This window comes from Fundulus heteroclitus, chromosome 21, assembly GCF_011125445.2.
Source record: "Fundulus heteroclitus isolate FHET01 chromosome 21, MU-UCD_Fhet_4.1, whole genome shotgun sequence".
In the NCBI taxonomy this organism is placed as follows: Eukaryota; Metazoa; Chordata; class Actinopteri; order Cyprinodontiformes; family Fundulidae; genus Fundulus; species Fundulus heteroclitus.
The window spans coordinates 31,629,243-31,648,138 of record NC_046381.1 but is presented as its reverse complement, the minus strand read 5'-3'; the positions used below and the strand labels follow the sequence as shown (position 1 = coordinate 31,648,138).

The following is an 18,896-nucleotide window of genomic DNA, read 5'->3' as shown; positions in this document are numbered from 1 at the left end:
CGACCGGATTTGGCAAGTTTTGTTTTCCGGGGCGCGTCCGCGTCTACAGCGGACGTGCAGACGCGGACGCGCCCCGGAGCGGTTAGCGGTTAGCGCTAACTATGTTAGGAGGCCTTTAGTCCTCAACGCGGTCGGCCCGGAATCGACTCCGACCCGCGGTGCTTTGCCGCCTGTCTTCCCCCCTCTTCCTGTCAGCTCACTGTCAATAAAACGTGTGCCACTAGAGCCGCAAACACATTATTATTATTATTTTTTTTCCTGCATCGCTATCATCAGCGTCACGGGTTAGCTTCGGTGTGAGTGGTTGAAATAGCACGTCAATAAAGATGACAGACAAGTGGCTTCTCCAATCATATGCAAGAATTTTTGATAAGGCCCAGCCTTCTGTAAAGGCAATTCCTATGGCAGTGTCCCAGATGTATGTGAGTGGAGCTAGGCGGAGCGACATACAGCTGGCTTTTGTCAGGTTAGGGCTATGCAGCTGTTCACATGCACGCATGCACATTTACACACACGGTCCGGCCCGGCTATCTGAATAAGAGACCGGAGAACAACGCAGAGAGCTGCAGTGTGATGTCATACCATAGTCCATCTGAAATATTAGCTTTAGTTATTTATTTATTTTTGTACTTTCTAAAATATTGATGTTTTGCTTATTGATCCTTTAAGGGATTTGTTCTAATTTAAACTGATTGCCTGCAAAAACCAGTTTACTTCCAAAAAAACTGGCCAGTATGTTTATGCCCAACAGAGTAGCTTATGCATCCCCAAATATTTCAATTCAGATCAATTTAATTCAGTGTTTTTATACACTACCGATTCAAAATCAGACATCTTCGATTAATGTCAAAAAGCATATGCCGTATTTTTCAGACTATAAGTCACATGTTTTTCATTGTTTGGCTGATCCTGCGTCTTATAGTCAGTTGTGACTTATATATCAGTTTTAAATGGTAATTGATTTTGACCAACATGAACCATTGAGCCGCAAAAGGGCTCTCTGGTCTTGTGAAAACTATATGCTGCTCTTGTACCACTTAAAAAAAACAATAAAGACTAAACACAAGTTTGTATGTTATTCTGCTGTTTCAGTATTCCTTCACGCAGCAGAGCGTTGCGTGGTGCAGCTCAGAGGGCCCAGACCACAACAGAACCGTGTCAGTGGGTTGTCCATGAATCCTGTAAGCTATGGTTTACATCTGGGTGGTTTATAACTTCACTGATGCATATGAACTTTATTTTGCTCTAAGACATCCATGCCGTACTGTTAGCTTAGCATGTAGCACTGTTACGTTTACGGTCTAATTTTAGCGTAATTTTGACAACTTTCAGCGTAACATTCTGTTACACTACAATGCACTGGCAAGAACCTTGCTAAGGTTGGAGTTGCTGACTTGTCATGCTGAGCACTGCAACATCAACATATTCACACCAGTAGGAGGCGCCGATTGCAAGCCATGAAAATGACAATGCATTGCTTTCGATTAAGGTCTGTTATTAGGGAGTAAAAAGTTTGATAAAATTGGACATTTCCCCTGGGAGTTACATCAACTTCCTGTTTAGTGGCAAACCATTGGCAAGGACGACAACCCAATATGACTGGCTGCCTGTAATGTTGGGATTATATATTAGTAACTTGCTAGCTTGATAAAAAGCAATCTATACTTCCAGAAGCCTAGCTGACTGCGTTAAGCAATCAACTATGTAGCAATCCTCCCCCTGGGAGAGGATGTGGATGCTGAAGCATTACTACAGAAGAACTTTTTTTAGAAAGGAAAAACTGAGGAAGCGATTGCTTCATTTGCGGCTTTAGTGGGTTCACACTAGTTTTCCTATCAAACAGTGTCAGCTATGAAGTAATAGTTTGAAAACATTTAGTTATGAACAATTATTGATCATTCAGTATAATGTGGCAGTTAAAACATTCTAAGTTACTATGCACTGAGTAATATATAGTAAGATTTTTGACATAGCTCAGTATGCGCCCAGCTTTAGCAGCTTGCAAAGCAGCTACAGTCTAACTGTCCTGACTCCAACAAAGATTTGTTTTTTCAAATATGTACTTCTATAAAAGTGCACCTTACCAAATCCAGACAAATGCAATGTAACATCTCTCCTTCTTGTTGTTGTAGACAGTGAGGTTGCTACCTAGGTGTAAATATTAGAAAATCTAAATAAGGTTTTTCCCCAAAGACAGTTGTTTTGCAACATGAATGAATGAATTATTTTATTCAAGTCTCATGTACACATGTGCCCAGCGCACATAGGCTTATAAGACTACAAATACAAAAAGCAAGATGATCATATGTTTAACACCATTTCCAATACTACAGTATTTTTTTTACAGCCTAATTCATTTTCCATGCTTGCTCCACACATTGTGCCACACAAAAAAATGTCATTCTTGAATAACCAGCCCGAAATTTCCCCTTCAGCTTACTAAAATAAACCTGGATTACTGTATTGAAAATGTTTCAAGCTAATTCTTAAGTTACTATACAATCGACAATAGAACATAAAATGAAATTCATATCCTACTAAATGAAGGTTTGCAACAATAGGTTTGGTTATGAACAACTACTGATGTGCCAAAGGTAATTATTAACAAAGTTAGTCACTTTGATCAAAATTATCAAGTCGGGGCACAACCTGATTATCAGTTATTTGCCTAGTAGATAATTATTATCAATAGTAATTAATAGCCAAAGAGTTCTCAGTCTGTCAGTTATTGTTTTATGAATACCTGCCTAGTGAGGTGTGGTATTATAGAAGAAGGGGATGAATGAACGAATTTGCACACTGGTGTTCTCAGACAACAAGCCCTACTAACATTTACAGAATATTTACACGCAACCTCTCGCCAACTACAAGAATTTATTAACAATATACTTCCAGCTCAATCTGAAATACTTCAGACAACAAACTCTTTAAATAAGTTAGTAACAGTCTACTAAACTACTGAGTAAAAAATTAAAGAAATGGGGAAAGTAAAAAATAGGAAAATGAAACAAATAAGAATGAAACCTAAACTCCCAAAACAATGCAGTGAGATTACTGTACAGTGTCCACATGTACGTTTGAACCAATGTTTGTTTTGTGAAATTTGGAATAAGGTAGGGTGACCAGACGTCCCCCGATTTCTGGGAACTGTCCCCATTTTGGATGACCTGTCACCGGCAAAAGCAAGTAAATGGTACTTAATATTTGTATTACCTACCATTAATGTAAATGCTTATAAGTGAGGAAGCATGCAATGGCCATTTCACAGAGCTAACGGAATGAGTTTTGTAGGAGACACAGCAGAAAGGCTCTCCTATCTTAGCATTAGAAGAGCTTTTGCCTTAGCAATATCAACTTAAATAACAGAGACAATTTAGTAGGTTTCTAAGGACTATGGGGGAACATTTATGCAGGTTATTGAGGGGAGATGAGCGGAAAACAGATAAAACAGAATAAGCTAATGTTGCAGGAGTAAAATGAGTCCTAACCAGTCATCCGCTTTACAAGACTGGCTTGTTCACACAAAAGCAGTTAACGCCACAAATAAAGCAAAACCCAATAAAGTAATCACCATCTAAATAGTTTTATTGTGAACTAATTCTCTCTGCACTGAAACAACTTCTTACGTGAACTGTTGTGATGGACAGGGGAGCACACTGACTTCAGCAGGTACGGCGAACAGCGAAGTGCCGCCTGCTCTCGGTTTAGCTGGGGGGGGGGGGGGGGACACGACTCGGACTGGCGCACACGTCAGGTGTGCGGAGCTAAATGCCGTTATCTTGGCAGTGAGAAAATACTACTTCGATGACTTAAGTAGGGACAACTTCTCCTCTTGGGGAACCTGTAACTCTCAGTCAGATTCTTTTCTACAGAAGTCTTATCAGATGCATCTAATGTAGCCACACCGCTTTAACAAAAGCAGACCTATTAGTCAGATGAGATAAGGCTGAAATTGTCCTGCTGCTGTTAATTTGGGCAACTCACTAATCCACATTCAGCTGCTGGCTGAAGAGGTTCTAATCACATGTTAGAAAGATTTTTCAGGGCTTTCAAACTGAGGTTTTTAAATATTTTGTGAACATAATATCTGGCTATAGATACATTTTGCTCATCTTTTGTTCATCAGAAATTGTGCAAACCACAAACTAAAACGACCTTGGACAAGCACTGCTGGCTTCTAAAGCTGCATTTACCTCCAAAGTTGGAAGTTGAACCTGGGAACAAAATGCAAACTTGATATACCTGAGTTCCAATTTGACATTCAAAAACCAATAACTGTTGCTAATTTATAATCTTTGCTGATCAGGCTAAATACTCTTAGTAGTTTAAGCTAATGAAATGTATTTGCATGTTCAAGCACGGTAGCAACATGTTCAGTAAAAAGTAGTGTTTTTAGTACTGTGTTTGAAAGATTTACTAGGACACAAATCATCCGAATTTGACTTCAACTGTGTTTTATATCAGCTAACACAGCAACACAGTTTTAATGTAAGGCAGCCATATTGGATTTTAGCATTGCTATGGGGAGAAACTTAAAGTATCCCAAAAACTTTGTCTTCAGTCAAACCTTTGCTAATTTTTCCAACTTGGAACTTGGAAATCTGAACTTAAAGCAACAAATCACTGATTAAACTGTATCCTTGCAGCTGTGCCGTGGCAATGGATAATATGGTGCTTTTGTCTTTGTGGCAGTAAGGTTGTATGTAACAAACAATAACGTAATAAGGGCTAATAATCTAAAAATCTGTAAATAATCTAAAAATTTTGACCATTTTGAATGTACTAAAGCCAACAATGTAATAATTTCCACTAATCTAACAAGTTATTATTTTGCTGGTTCTAAGACCCAATTTTAAGAAAATGTATTGTGATTTGTTAAACAACATATGTAATGGAGTTTAAACAAAAGTTCAAACTGGAAGACTTGCCTCCCTTCAGCGCACCTGCACCTGCCTCTTTATATCTTTGTGAGTCTCTCCAGAATGTATTTAGAATATTATTTTTTCTCCTGGCTGTGGTAATTCATAATTTTAAGTTTGGACCAAGGATATTGGTCATGCAACCTACATGTGTTACACTGTTATTAGCTTCCCAGAGAATTTATGCAAACCTCACCAATAAAATAAGTCATTGCACTGTTACATCTATCACTTTTAAAATGCCCAAAATGACTGTTGCGGCAGCTATTAAATTATTGCCAGTTATTACGTTGTTAGTTGCTACATAATAATTGGAAATGTTTATTTAATAAGTTAACACTTGTTACAAACTGTTTATGTGACAGCTGATTTAGTTTGAATTCCAATCAATTGACCCCAAAGGTTGAAGCTAGCAATTAGATCTTCCTGTGTGAAACAAGAACTGGGAGGGGTAAATGTAAAGTGTTTTCAGCCATCAAGTAACTGCATGACACAAAACCAGCAGATTGTAGCAAATAAAATAATAAAACAAATACTATACTAATGATTTTTAGATTGTCTTTTTAATCACACAAATATTTTAACCAGAGACTCTACATGTTCCTTTATGGGTATAGATTATAAGCACCAACTCCAACCTTTATTTCCTTAGTTAATAGCTGAAATCTTCATATATAACCTAATGAATCATGACAGCAGTAATAAAACAATGGTCAAAAACAATCTGACATTTTTTTTCTAGAATTTCAGACAATGTAAAATGGCAGAAGTCCATTTCGGTATTGGTCCTTTCACTGCTAGTAGTTAGGGCCAAATGAAGATCCCACTGGAGTTTCCTATTGCTGGAAAGATATTACCTGCTTATAACCATGTAACGGACCTTCCCTTCAAAAATCTTTTGCAGTCCCTTTAGCAAAGGGGTTTGCCTTGAAAAAAAAAACTCACATGGTCCACAGATGCTTGTTAGGCTGAACAAATGTGAGGAAAGCTCTGCTACAGGGTTTCTAAGTTTTAAACTTCCCTAAGATTAGTCTGAGTAAAGAGGATTACTACTTTTGCATGGAACATTTTCAACACAAGCATAGAAATTTCTGGAATGTTCAGAGGGCTTTTTAGTGTGTTGTGTTTACCCACCTGTCAGTCTGTTTTTCCTCGTCTTTCACAGAACCAAAACACACACACAGAGAACCCACCCCGCCCGGTGGCCAGGTCTGGTGTCATTGGGATGAGCAAACTCTAGTACATTAGCTACAGTGTTATCTGCGCTGGGAGCCTGGCCAGCTCAGAGCGGTTTACCTGAATGGCCTTTGTTTCCCTGTGACCCCCCACCCCCCTTAGAGCAGGTCACAGCCTGAAGCGATTCCACCCTGGATCAGGCCCTCCTCAGGTTCCACCTCCCCCTCGCCCCCGCTCTCGGAAAAATAGGTGGGAGAAAGAAGAAAAGGAGGGAGGAGAGGAGCCGCAGTGAGATGTGAAACGGGAGGTCAGGGGCTCAGGTGAACTTAGCGTGTAGCCTGTCAATCAAACATGGCACAGCACAGCTCAGGGGAGGCTCATCCTTCTATGTCACTGCCCTCTCTCATCATGCTTGAGGCGCATCGATGGCATATTAATTTGTACTCTGATTAATCCAGAGCTCTGCTTCCTCACGTTACTCTTTTTTTTTTCAGATTTGCAGGCAGTTGGACAGGTAATCCGTAAAGTAACGTTATTCAATTATTCAATGTCAAATCAACAAAAAAAACTGGACGTAAATAGTTGGGATAAAAAAACTAATTACTTTTAATTCGTAACAGGTTACACAGAACTGAGAACGCCTAACAGTCTTGTGGCCACAAAACATGTCATTATGCTCCTTGGAGTGAGAATGAGCCTTGCAGCGCTCTGAGTACATTTGCATTGTCTGAAGATCCCAATCTTAACGGTGTCACCAGCTGATAAAGACTTGTTTCGCCCTACGTAGAAGAGATAAGATCATCAGCTAAAAAGTTGCAACATTATTACAAGCCCCTTCGCTTATCTGATGCAGTCACTGGAGGTAAAACAAAGTGCCCACGCCGAGGGGCTTCGATACTGTCCATTCGGATTGTTTCAGCAGCATCGTGATTTTAATCGATCCAATCAGGCATTTCCAGGAGAGGTAGGCCGTCGGAAGGTGACAGGTGGAAGAGGAGTGTCAGGAGTGAGCTTTAATCTGCTGCCTTTGTTGTATATCGCACTGTTAGACTGAGTGTGCACACATTACATCCAACAGAAGGCGCAAATTAACCGTGACATTTTCACTTCTGTAAGAACAGGGCATCAGTAAACGTAAAGTAAAAAGAGTCCTTTAAGTAAACGAGAGAAACTACATCATGGTAAATCTGTAACACACAGTATGCGTTGTAATAGCTCTTCATGGGTTTTTTGGCTGAGAAACAGTTTTCCTGGTTCCTGATCTTCTAGCATTCTTCAGCAGCTCTATTAGCTCTACTTTGGCTAAAGGTAATAAATCATCAGGTTGTCCCTTAATCATAGGCTTAACAATTTGAAGTCCAAATAAAGATCCAAAAGTGAGACAATAAAACAGATTTAGCTCGTTGAACAAAGGTAAACAAAAATCAGTGGCACTAGACATGCATCAAACATAATTTTTTTATTTAATTTTTCTTTTAAACTGTCCCAGTAGTGACCAGTGCTTGAACATAATCCTTTTTGAACCTGTTCTTACCTGATCCATCGGCACCTCTGGTTAAACTACCTTTGACTGAAGTAAGTAATCTCTGCTCACTTGCCATATTTCAGAATGACACGTTCAGTGTTTATTAGGGGCACCAACTGATGCGTGACGTGGCACTCCCAATGCCCATTCTTTAAAAACATTAGGTCAGTTGTTCATGGCTTTACATGAAGAATCTGCAACAACATAAAAACGTCAGATAGATTATGGATAGTAATAGTATTTGCAAGGTCTTTTGGGGCATTTATGAAACCCTGGACTCCTATATCTTGTAATGGAGGGAGAGTTTCCTGAGCCTGCGCAGAACTTCCATTGCATTGTTATTATTATCATGGTGGTGTTGTACCCATGTCATGGGGACAGAATTTCAAGCTGTAGTGTGGACTTGATCCTTGGGGAGCTACCGTCATGCGTGCAGGGACTAACGTTCTAGTGCAAAGTTAATATAATGTGCTGAGAACAGGGGAGATAGAAAGATAGATGGGAGGAACCTTTTTTGGCATGTGCTGAGAGTGAAAAATTGGTTATGGTTGGCTTCACGCTGCACTGGGTTTTCAAAATTGCCATGCACAATCTATGTTTTCATGAGTTGTGAAGGTCATGGAGAGTGCAGAGGGGTCCTCCTCCACTGTGAAAGCACCTTTTGGTGCTTCTGCTGCTTCAGTGAAAACAACAGGGAGATTTACAGACACTGACCAGATTTGAAGGTAACACGGTCTACACGGTTCCAAAGCTGCGCCTCATACAAAGAAGATCCTTTCCTTTTTGACAAAGCTTCTAGTTAGAGTGGCTTTTGTTACCCTGAGCTATCTCTATAGTTATTCTGCTATAGGCTTAGGCTACTGGAGGACATCAGGGTCTATTTTTCTCACTACTGAGTTCTCCTACTGTTCTCCAGTTTGCATTGCTTGTCGTCATTTCAGCTTTTAACTTTTTGCTCTCTCTCTTTTTCTTCATAGTAGGTACACCTGGCCTGACGTTCTGTTAACTGTGTCATCATCCAGGGAAGACAGATCACCCGCTATTACCATCTAATATAGAACAGATTACTGGATCAATGTGTGCTTCTGTGCTGTTTGTCTCTCTTGTTGTGTCTCTGCTCTGTCTTCTGTAACCCCCAGTCGGTCGAGGCAGATGACCGTTCATACTGAGCCCGGTTCTGCTGGAGGTTTTCCTCCTTGTTAAAGGTGAGTTTTTCTTTTCACTGTCGCTTCATGCTTGCTCAGTATGAGGGATTGCTGCAAAGCCATGGACAATGCAGATGACTGTCTCTGTGTCTGTATGCTTCTTCATCAGGAGTAAATGCTGCTTGTCAAGACTTGATGCAATCTACTGTGTTTCCTTAGATAGGAAATTTTTTTGACCAATCTGTATAATCTGATCCAATCTGTATAATATGATCCAATCTGTATAATCTGATTGAATTTGATTTTGGAATGTGGCTTGTGATGACATGCTTCATGAATTGGCGCTATATAAATAAAGTTGAACTGAATTGAATTCAGTTGAATCCTGGACTCTCCTATCAATTGGGGCCTTTTGCATTTTCCTCAGGTGTATACATGGGTTTTTCTCTTGGAATTCTGACTTTCACCCAATCTCCAAAAACATACATATTAGGTTAATCGGGGACTCTAATTTGTTCCTGTGTGAATGCTTGCATGTCAATTTGTAGCAGGGTGTACTCTGCCTCCCAATTAATGAATGAAGGAGATCACACTACCCTGCAAGGATGAAGGGGGTTCAGAAAATGAGTCAATTTCTCTGTGAAAAAGTTAGCAAAACATCATATTTTGGTGATGCATGGTCAAAGCTACATTTGTGTGACATTTCTTTATATGGACAAAAAACCTCTGGAGTCGGAGATACAGAACCCCCGTAATTATCTATGGTATGTTGTTTATCATCAATTGAAAGGAAGAATTCAACTGGAAGCGAAGCGCCTCTGAGTGTTTATATTACGGGTAGGTTGACACTTGTTGGAAGCAGAAGGAGATCCACTCCACAGAGACAAGAAATACCGGAGCCTCTAATAGCAGATAAGGTCATCAAGGTCATCAGTGTTCAAATATTATGCTTTGGGGTCCAGATTTTACTTTTAACTGACAAACATTTACCACCGCGCTCACCCCTGGAAAACCGCTACTCTAATCAGATCCGTCTGACGGTGTCCCATGTCAAACCAACGTGAAGGCTAGATTATTACTGTAAATACAGACTGCATCTGCATAAATAAACAGCTCTTAATTAGACCGCTAATGAGCAGCACGGAACGCTCAGGGTAACGCTCAGCTTTCTGATGTGCTCCCTGGGAGCAACCGGGAGGTTTGATCGGACCCCGCCAAGTACAAGCCGGTTTCTCCGCAAGGTCGTTTGGGTTTCACACATCTGCTACCTTGCTGCCGCGTCGTCTCTCACCTTCTGGATACGGTTCCCCACTTCACCACCTTGTAGTTTTCGGCTTCTCGCTCCCCGCTTCCCTCTGTCTGGCGGTCAACCCTGCCCCAGCCATCTGTCTCACAGGCATGCCACACATGGAGACGGAGGAGGACAGGGAAAGGAAGAGGGTTAAGGAGAGAACACTATTGGGATGAAAATATGGAGATTTGACATCATATTTGCTGAGATTCTGCACTCTGGAGAGTCATTGTCTGAGGTTGTGTACCTTAGTAACTAATGTGGTCTAGCTCTAAACAAGTTTGGACAAGCATTTCAATTCTGACAGTTTTGCTACATAAGTTTTTGGGTTTTTTTTCTGGCTTGCTAAGGGTAATATCAAACTCGTGGTTTTGCCCATCATGAGATGTTTCTTATGTGGTTATGGGGTTTCCAAAATGTGTAGGGAGACAAATTTTGACAGACTGTCAGTTGGAAATGAACCAGGTGAAATAAATTTCCATTCAGTGGCCTGATTATCTTCTATGTAATAATAAAGTCAGACTGGGGCCTTTTTCCCCTTCTTTTCTTTATGTGGTCTGTACGTCTTCCCCGAATCATTCCGTATTATTTCACAGAACTTGCTTTGTAGACATCTATGGTTTGATTTCTTTGCGAGGGTTGCTATCAACATCTTTTGCACCATTCAAAACATATTTAACTTAGAAAATTGGTGTTTGATTCAATACATATTTTAACCGCTGTACATCCTTCTGCTTTATTTTAGTAGCTTTGTCACATAATTGCATAGGTTTTTCCTTTCAGTGGAACAGGAAGACATGATGCCAGTGGAGAATAACGCTCCTGCATTACCCTCCATGCACTTGAAACTGCTGCCTTCACCACTTCAAACTCACATGAGCCACAAGTATGGCAAGCTGAAAAGTTTTGCTTCCATGCTTACTGCACACGAGCACAACTGCTACAGAATCAATAAATATGAGACAAAAAATTATAATAAAAAAGTGTTAAATCACAACAAAAGTAACATGTCCCATTTCGGTACAGCAAAACACTTTGAGTTCCACACCCTTGTTCCCAAAACCCATGCACTATTCAGAATGGGAATTAATCAAAAATCACATATTTGTACGACAGGACTTGATGTTTTACAAAGTCCTCTTTTTCTCGTCAGATTTAGACCTATTTTTCAAAGTTAAAGTTAAGGGCACCTTAACTTTATCTGCACGCAGCACTGAAGCCGAACCCACCCTCTCAAACCCATTTATCTCCAAATACAAGATTGAATGCACCTTTTGTATGGAGCCTGGATGCAAATACTTAAGCATCATGGATCTTGAACAGAACATAGATCAAATCTATCAACAAGAAATGTCAAACTTGTCCAATTTTTATTGTATATTGATTATACCGAGTTTAAATTACAAAGACATGGTGCTTCTGGAGGCAATACAGTGGACTTTCTTTACGACTGTTACAGTAAAAGGTGCTGAATTCAAACGCACGCCCCGTTTTTCATCTTTTTCATTTGTAAAAGGTTGTGAAAACAGAAAATTATTTTCCTGCTTTACATTCATGCGCAGCTCTGTGCGTTAGTCTATCGCATGAAATCCCAACGAAATATATTTCTGGTATGTTCAGAATACGAACAACTCAAGATTGCTTTTGCAAGACATTGTACGTATAGAAAGAGTTTTAATGCCTGAACGTATTTCGTTTAGCCAGAGCTGAAGAAAAGAGTTCAAACCCTTCACGTCGGAGCCAAACGGCCATTTTTTACCTGCCATCGTCCAAATCGTGTTTTCAGAGGCAGCAAAGAAACGACGTTGCGCCGCTAATCTAGACGAGTGTTTTGTAGACGTCCTGAGCAGAAAAAACTCTCCGTGGGCCGGCTTACCTTTCTGGCCGAAGAGAACATGTTCCACGCTGTTGCACAGGAAGGGAAGTTAAATCTGACTGCCCGTGTCAAATATCAGGAGTCACGGCGGCCAAGCACAGGCCCGGCCAGATTCCTGTCGCATCAGATGGCCGAAGAGCAGCAAACAATCACAAAGCAACACATACACACACCAGTGTCTTGGCTCGGGGAGACGAGGAGGGCCTGCCAACAACAGTCTGCTTCTTGGCTGCGGGAGAGTCAGACAGGACCTCTTCATGAAGATAAAGTGATTTATTTTTAATTGGTTAAGCAAGAAGCAGACCTACTTTCGTGGGATTTTTACAGGCTTCCACGGATGTTTACGGCTAAACCTTATAAAGTTACTGATTTTCCAAACGATTACTTGCCATTTTTATGCATTTAAAGCCGACCCAACCCGGTCTTCTCCTGCTGTTGGTGAACCAATCCACTTGCCAAGTTTCTATAAGCACAGTGGCCAACGCTAGTCACGACACAAACACTTCAAAATGAATAGATGCACGGTCTGCTAAAAGTAGGCCACTTGAAGTGATTGGAAATAAGCTGTATCTTTCTTGCCAAACGCCGACTAGCTTGATTAGCAGTGACTCCCCCCCAAAAAAAAAGGAACTTTTTCTGCATCTCGGTTATTTACTCACATTTCAACATTCCTTTGAGTCCTTTAAGATTGATGTGGTGCTGTGTGTTTTTATGAAGTATCGGATTATGGGGATGGAAAAAGCTTTTGTTCAAACTCCTGTCGCTGATCGGCGTCCAGGCAGAGCCTCGCAAAAGTATTAAAATGCCTTTTTTTTGTCACAAACGTCAGTGTGTTTTATTTAGCGTTTGTGCTTGGACTCAACACAAATGTCTAGTTCTTTCACAAGAATGTGAATAGTGTGTGCATTTGCTTTTAGCCTCCCTGACAGATCAGTTATGGGGACATCTTTCATGGGTGAATACTTTTTTTGAACCACATTCGTTTGAGGCATGTCTCAACCAGATTTAAACATATTGGTCTTTGGACTTCTTCACATTTATACCCCTGGCCTGTCTGTAGCCTTCCTCGGTCCTCGTGATGCTGTCTGTTCACTGATGTTCTCTAACAAACCTCCGAGGTCAGATACAGAACAGCTGGATTTTCCACTGGGATTAAATTATGCACAGACAAACTTTGTTTAGGTGTCAGTTGTTTGACCGTCATTTATTTAGGGGCCTTGGAGGTGAGATTAACTTTCTTCCAGTTTACTATTATATGTTTAATTGGTCTACCTCATAACATCAGAATCAGAATCAAGTTTATTGCCAAGTAGGTTTGCACTTACAACGAATTAAGTGCAAACCTAACATCCTAGGAAAATATGCATTTGTGGTTTTAGCAAGATAAGGAGTAAAAATGTAGACGGGGAGTGAATACTTCTGCAAGATTGCAGCTTAATGGTTCGTATTGATATGAAACTTGGTTTAAGTTTAGGAAAGGAACAGGGTATGAGTCTCACATCATCTGCAACAGGCCCCTGCTGTGTTGGCTTTAGCGTTCCACCAAGAGCAACATCATCAGCGCCTTCAGATATTTTTCCAAATGAAGTCATCTGCGTCAACGTCAGTTTCTCTTAAGCAGCTTGAACAGCTGAGCCGTATTGTTGTTTTTGAATAAGTCCGTTATGCTGGGTTGGACGAGGCTGACGTCCCCATCTTCCTCTGGTGCCCACATATAAAAATATCACATATTTAACGAAAGAGCTGCTCTACACAATGCAGGCTTTATCGACAATTTTGTTTGTACCCGTGTTTGTGATTTTGAGAGCCTGTCATAGAACAAGATTTTGACGGCAACCAAATTCTTTTAGTTTCAGAATCATTAGTAAATTATCTTTTTTTTTCCCATATAGGCCTCCAAGCATCAAACTTTTCATAGCCAATATTAAAAGATTGCTTAAACCGGTGGTGCAGCACGGTGCTCAGACAAGATCTACAAGAGAAGCGATTGGGATTGTCGTCAAACTGTGTCTCTGTGAGCAGATTACTTTTCTTTTTCTTGGTACTTTTCATTCACTTCTGCCTGTTTTATTAACTCTATTTTTCACCACACAAGCACAGAGATGGATGTTGGCTGTGAGGAAGGATTTACTGGGGGGGGGGGGGCCCTCCTGTCCTCCCAGCAGTAGGCTGATTGGAAGGGCCGGCTTTGTTTGTTAAGGTAATGGGGCCTAGGTGAGTTAATTCACAGGCTACATGATGTACGCTCTGTCACCTTAGGAGTAACCCCCGTGTAGAGGGGAGTTGGCGGCGGGGGCTGGGACTCAAGCGGGGGGGTTGGGGGTGGGTACGGGGTTAGTGTGCTTTCTCTCTCTACCCAAAATCCCCTCAGCCTTGTTCAGTCTCCTCCAGCTCCACCTGAAAGTGATTACCAGGCCAGCCGAAAGCAAACAAGCCCCATATGGACGGGCTATGGTGGGGCTGAGGCTGGAGCCCAGGGAGCCCTCCTCCACTGCTTTGGAGAGTAGAGGCCTGTGCAAACACAGCTAATGAAGTCTTAACAAGCAGCTCCGGGTTAGCGCGAGCCCACTAAATGCCATCGAGGCTCTTGGAATTGTGTCCAGCAGATTGGCTAAATCTCCTCCATGCTCTCTTTTACAAGATAAAGTTGCATTAGCATATCTCTGTGTCTGCATCTTTGAGGTGAGTCCAGGATCCTGGCAAGCAGTCACACTTGTGGGCTTCCTTTTATTCAGCGCTGGCACTTGATTCTGCAAAGCGCTTTAAATCGAACACATTAACTTCGGATCTCGACGTAATGGTGGATTTTATTCATTGGTCACAGACAGATTCCTTAAGGCCTCGACCTTGGGGAGAAATGTTCTCACAGCGTTGCAGGAGATGAGAGCACTTTGTCTGAGTTAATGATTACCAGTGGGCAGGACAGACCCGACAGCCTCTCTCTTGGTCTCTGTCCTTCTCCCACAGGGTGACCAGCACCCTGTCCCATTTCAATCTGGAAAAATAGCCTATGCACAAACACTCACTCACATACCTTCCTGGCCCTGGCACCTCCAGCTCTTGTTTCCTAATCAAAAGCAAACAGCTATTAACAGAGCGCCTTCCTTGTTATCTCAAGCTGGCGAGCCACTTAATCATGTTGTGTTCTCCCATGATAAAGACAACTAAACTTTAACTAGGGAAACAACCGACACCACCCCATACTTCACGGCTGCACCATCCTAACCATCTGCGTCCCCTGGGTGCCCAGCCGTTGACCTTTTAGCACGCAGGCTTTCCAAGAATGTGTATTTCAGTATGTCAGTATGCATAAAAACACGTTTTTGTAAACTGTGATACGAGTACTACTGGAGATACTTGGGCTGCCTTTTGTGTGACGTCTTGGTATCAGGGAGGTAAATACCACACACATTAAAAATTGTAAGCTAGTATGTTTGGTAGAGTTAGTAGTAAATGGACCGAACTTGTAAAGCACCTTTCCAGTCATCCTGAACACTCAAAGCACTTTACCCTATAGCCACATTCACCCATTCACACTCACTAACACACACAGATCAGTAGGTAGCTTGGGGTTACGTGCCTTGCCCAAGGGCACATCGACACGTGGGAAACAAACCCACAACCTTACGGTCTACACATTGAGCCACAGTCACCACAAGAAGCTAAAAAGATGAGTTGTTTTCTGGTAGACTGATCTACGTTTTAGTCACAAACTAGTCTACAGAGACATGCAGTGAGAACCACCAGCAGAAACCAAAGTGGCCGACAGAGAACCAGTCCAAGTATCCACTTTATGTTGCTGTCAACTTATAAAGCTGTATTTGCCCCCTGACAGATTTCATCTGTTTTAACTTCTTTGTCACACTTAAAGGTTTCAGATGTTCAAATTAAACTCTGCAACACTTCACACCCAATTCTAAAGAAATTCAAGAACAGACGACAAAGTCGCTGACATCTATCAGTCTACAAATGGTTACAAAGGTATAAGGCTTTGGGAATCCAGCAAACCTCAATGAGAGCCATTTTTTTCCACAAATGGAGAATACATGGAACTGTGGACAGCTGCACTTGAAGTGGCCAAACTGATTGCTCCAAGAGTGCACCAGAGATTCATGGGTCACGAAATATGATTTAAAGAACTGCAGGCTTCACTTACCTTGGCTAAGGTCTCTGTGAATGACTCAACAGCAAGGAGACTGAGGGAAATGGCCTCCGTGGGAGAGTTCTAAAGTTAAAAACCTCTGCTGACCAAAAAGATGATAAAAGTCTATCTCACATTTACCCAAAAGCATTTTGATGATCCTCAAGATTTGTTGGATAGATGCAGTGCGGACTGACAAGAGGTGAATCAGTTTATATTGAAGGCGCTTCATCGTACTCCTTCTTTATCTCTGAAAATTGAACCAAATAGTTTAAAGGTTGGTAAAGTTATTCTTCTTTTCAAGGCAGACACATAGTTTTAATAGCTATAGCTCTGTATCTTTCTACCATGTTTTTCAAAAATACATGAAAAGGTTGTGTGGTAAAGTGATACTTTAGGGAGAATCCTTATAGGTAGAGCAAATGGCTCTACTTCATGTGGTTGACAATGTTACCTCTGCACTTGAAAAGAAAGAATTATCCTTTCATTGATTTATCAAACGCATTTGATACTATCAATCATCATATCTTAACGAAGAAACTTTTATGGTATCACAAATATTTAAATAACTACTGTACATCTGCAACAAGTAGATATTAGTTAGTTTTAAGTGTTGCAATTCTAATAGGGCAAAAACACCTGGAGGAGTTCCTCAAGGCTCCATTCTTCGGCTATTGGTATTTTCTGATTAACATAAATGATTTACATAAATAATTTATCAGATGTCTCCAGTGTTCTTTCGTTTGCTGACGATACAGCCCTGGCTCTTGTGTTCACATTCGGATTCACTTCTGAAGGATGCTATTGTTTACGCATTCTGTGTTAATTCTAGTTCATAACGTGTTTTTATCTTCTATTTTTCATACAAGTTTATTCAGCAAGTTTATAATCAACTGAACTGGGATTGTTTGAGTACTTATTGTTTGTAATTTTTGATTTTTCTGTCGAGGTGGAGGCTTCATATAAGCCCACTTGAGTTCTTTGCCTCTTTCTGCAATGTTATTTTGTAGTTGTTCTTTTTTCCTTTGAAATGACTGATCTGTTTTTTAACTGTGCAAACTAAAAAAAAAATCTGATAACAGTGGAATCTCCAGCAGTCAAACATGGTGGTAGTAGTTTGGTGGTCTGGAGCTGCCTTGCTGCTTCATTACTTGGAAGTCTTGTATTAACGACTAAAAGCATAAATGTAGCTTTCTAGCGGACAATCCTAAATATCAATATCTCTCTCTCTTACTGGATGAAATAGATTGAAGACTGCATTTTGTATTATGCTAGCAAATTTAGTCTGATAGTAAAAGTTGTTTGATTTGGAAAAAAAATTAAAGAATTAAAAAATAAAATAAAAGCAGAAAAGACATGTAATAGGATACACTATCACACATTCAAAGTCAGATCTTGAATGTGACGATGGTACCTCCAATTTAATAATACTAATAGATTTTATTTGTAATGCACTTTACTTTAAACCATGTTCCAGGCGCACACTGACAGTCCAGTGAGGTATGCTAGTTCATGTGCTTAGACACAAGGCTATCTACTATTAGCATTACTGGACATTGTATTTTGTAGATTCAAACACTTTAGCAGCAACGTTGGAATGTGTGGTTGGTTTCAGGAGAAACCTCTAACTTTAAGTGGGGTCCTGATTTTAAAAAGGAATTCTTATTCATTTTTGTTACTCTGCAAATACCAACTTTCGAGTACAAATGAAAACATGCAGCCAAAAACACATCTTTCAGCAGCACTAAAGGTCCTTAAACGTGTTGCAGCAAGTTCCACCTTGGGGAATGTTAAGATTTCAATTTATCACTTTGCTTATTGACATGTATTAAAATGCAAACCGTCAGACATACCCGGTGATTACCTAATTACCGATTATTTCAAATGTCTTGTTATTTCAAAGAGCTCATTGTCCACATATTCGTCCTTAACTGTTTTTTGTTTTTGTTTTTTTTTTGCACCACCAAAATCTAAATTTTTAACCAAAGGGGAATATTTTATCCCCAATTTGGTAATGGACAGTTCCAAGTAAGTTTTTACAACCTACTTTTAGTCAGCTGAGATGAAGACTAGTTTTCCGACTCTGATATATCTACCAGCAGGTGGCTACAGTTATTTTTGCTTTGATCAGCTGTCAGAATTGTTCATATTTTACTGACACCCTCTGGCCTAAACAGAGATTGGAACTGACATAAATGGGAATGGAGAGGTGAATTAAACTGACACATGAGCATATTTTAGGATTATTTAGCCTTATAGTCCATGAAAATGAACGTGGGTGTGAACTGGTGTGAGGGAAGCAGGGAGGAGATGGTGTGGGGATGCATGGATGCAAAATTGTAGAATGGCAAAAAAAAAAAAAAAAAAAAAAAAAAAAAAGGAAACAAACTGGCCCTAAGCGGTCAGCTCTGGAGCCCTTTTTTAAACTTCCTTACAATCCTGCTCATCGTTTGAAGGTCCAGATAAGATAAGTTTGCGTCCTTGTCCAGCCTGATGTCCAGTGGTGCGTCTCGGTGTCGCCTCCGTTTGACACATCCTTTCCAGTACACCGTCAGTAAAGGCTCTAAATGTGGCCCAGCCCCAGATAAAGAGAAACAAACACGATCAGCTGTGGGGTGGGGGGAGACGTGTGAGGAATTGTAACACAATTATATCTGAGGCGCTGCAGAAGAATTATATGGTCTGAGTTAAGCTGCAAGGCTTTTTGGAGGAAGTCACTTGGTTTGTTTTAAAGCTGAAGTTTTTCGGAGGGGCGATGAGATGGAACTGGGGGCAGGGTGTGTGTGTGGGGGGGGGGGGGGGGGGGTGCATCTACTACAGCGG

The 18,896-nt window shown here is 40.8% G+C and overlaps 1 long non-coding RNA gene across 1 annotated transcript in view; it reads right to left on the bottom strand.

The window, feature by feature from the left end:
- LOC118556919 overlaps positions 1-11,992 on the bottom strand; it is a 48,063-nt gene extending 36,071 nt beyond the window's left edge. Inside the window, exons 1-2 of the long non-coding RNA XR_004927490.1 lie at positions 11,933-11,992; positions 10,057-10,150 (exon numbers count right to left, since the gene is read on the bottom strand). This is a non-coding gene — a long non-coding RNA (uncharacterized LOC118556919). The remainder of the gene's footprint in view (positions 1-10,056; positions 10,151-11,932) is intronic.
- Between the last annotated feature and the right edge of the window lie 6,904 nt (positions 11,993-18,896).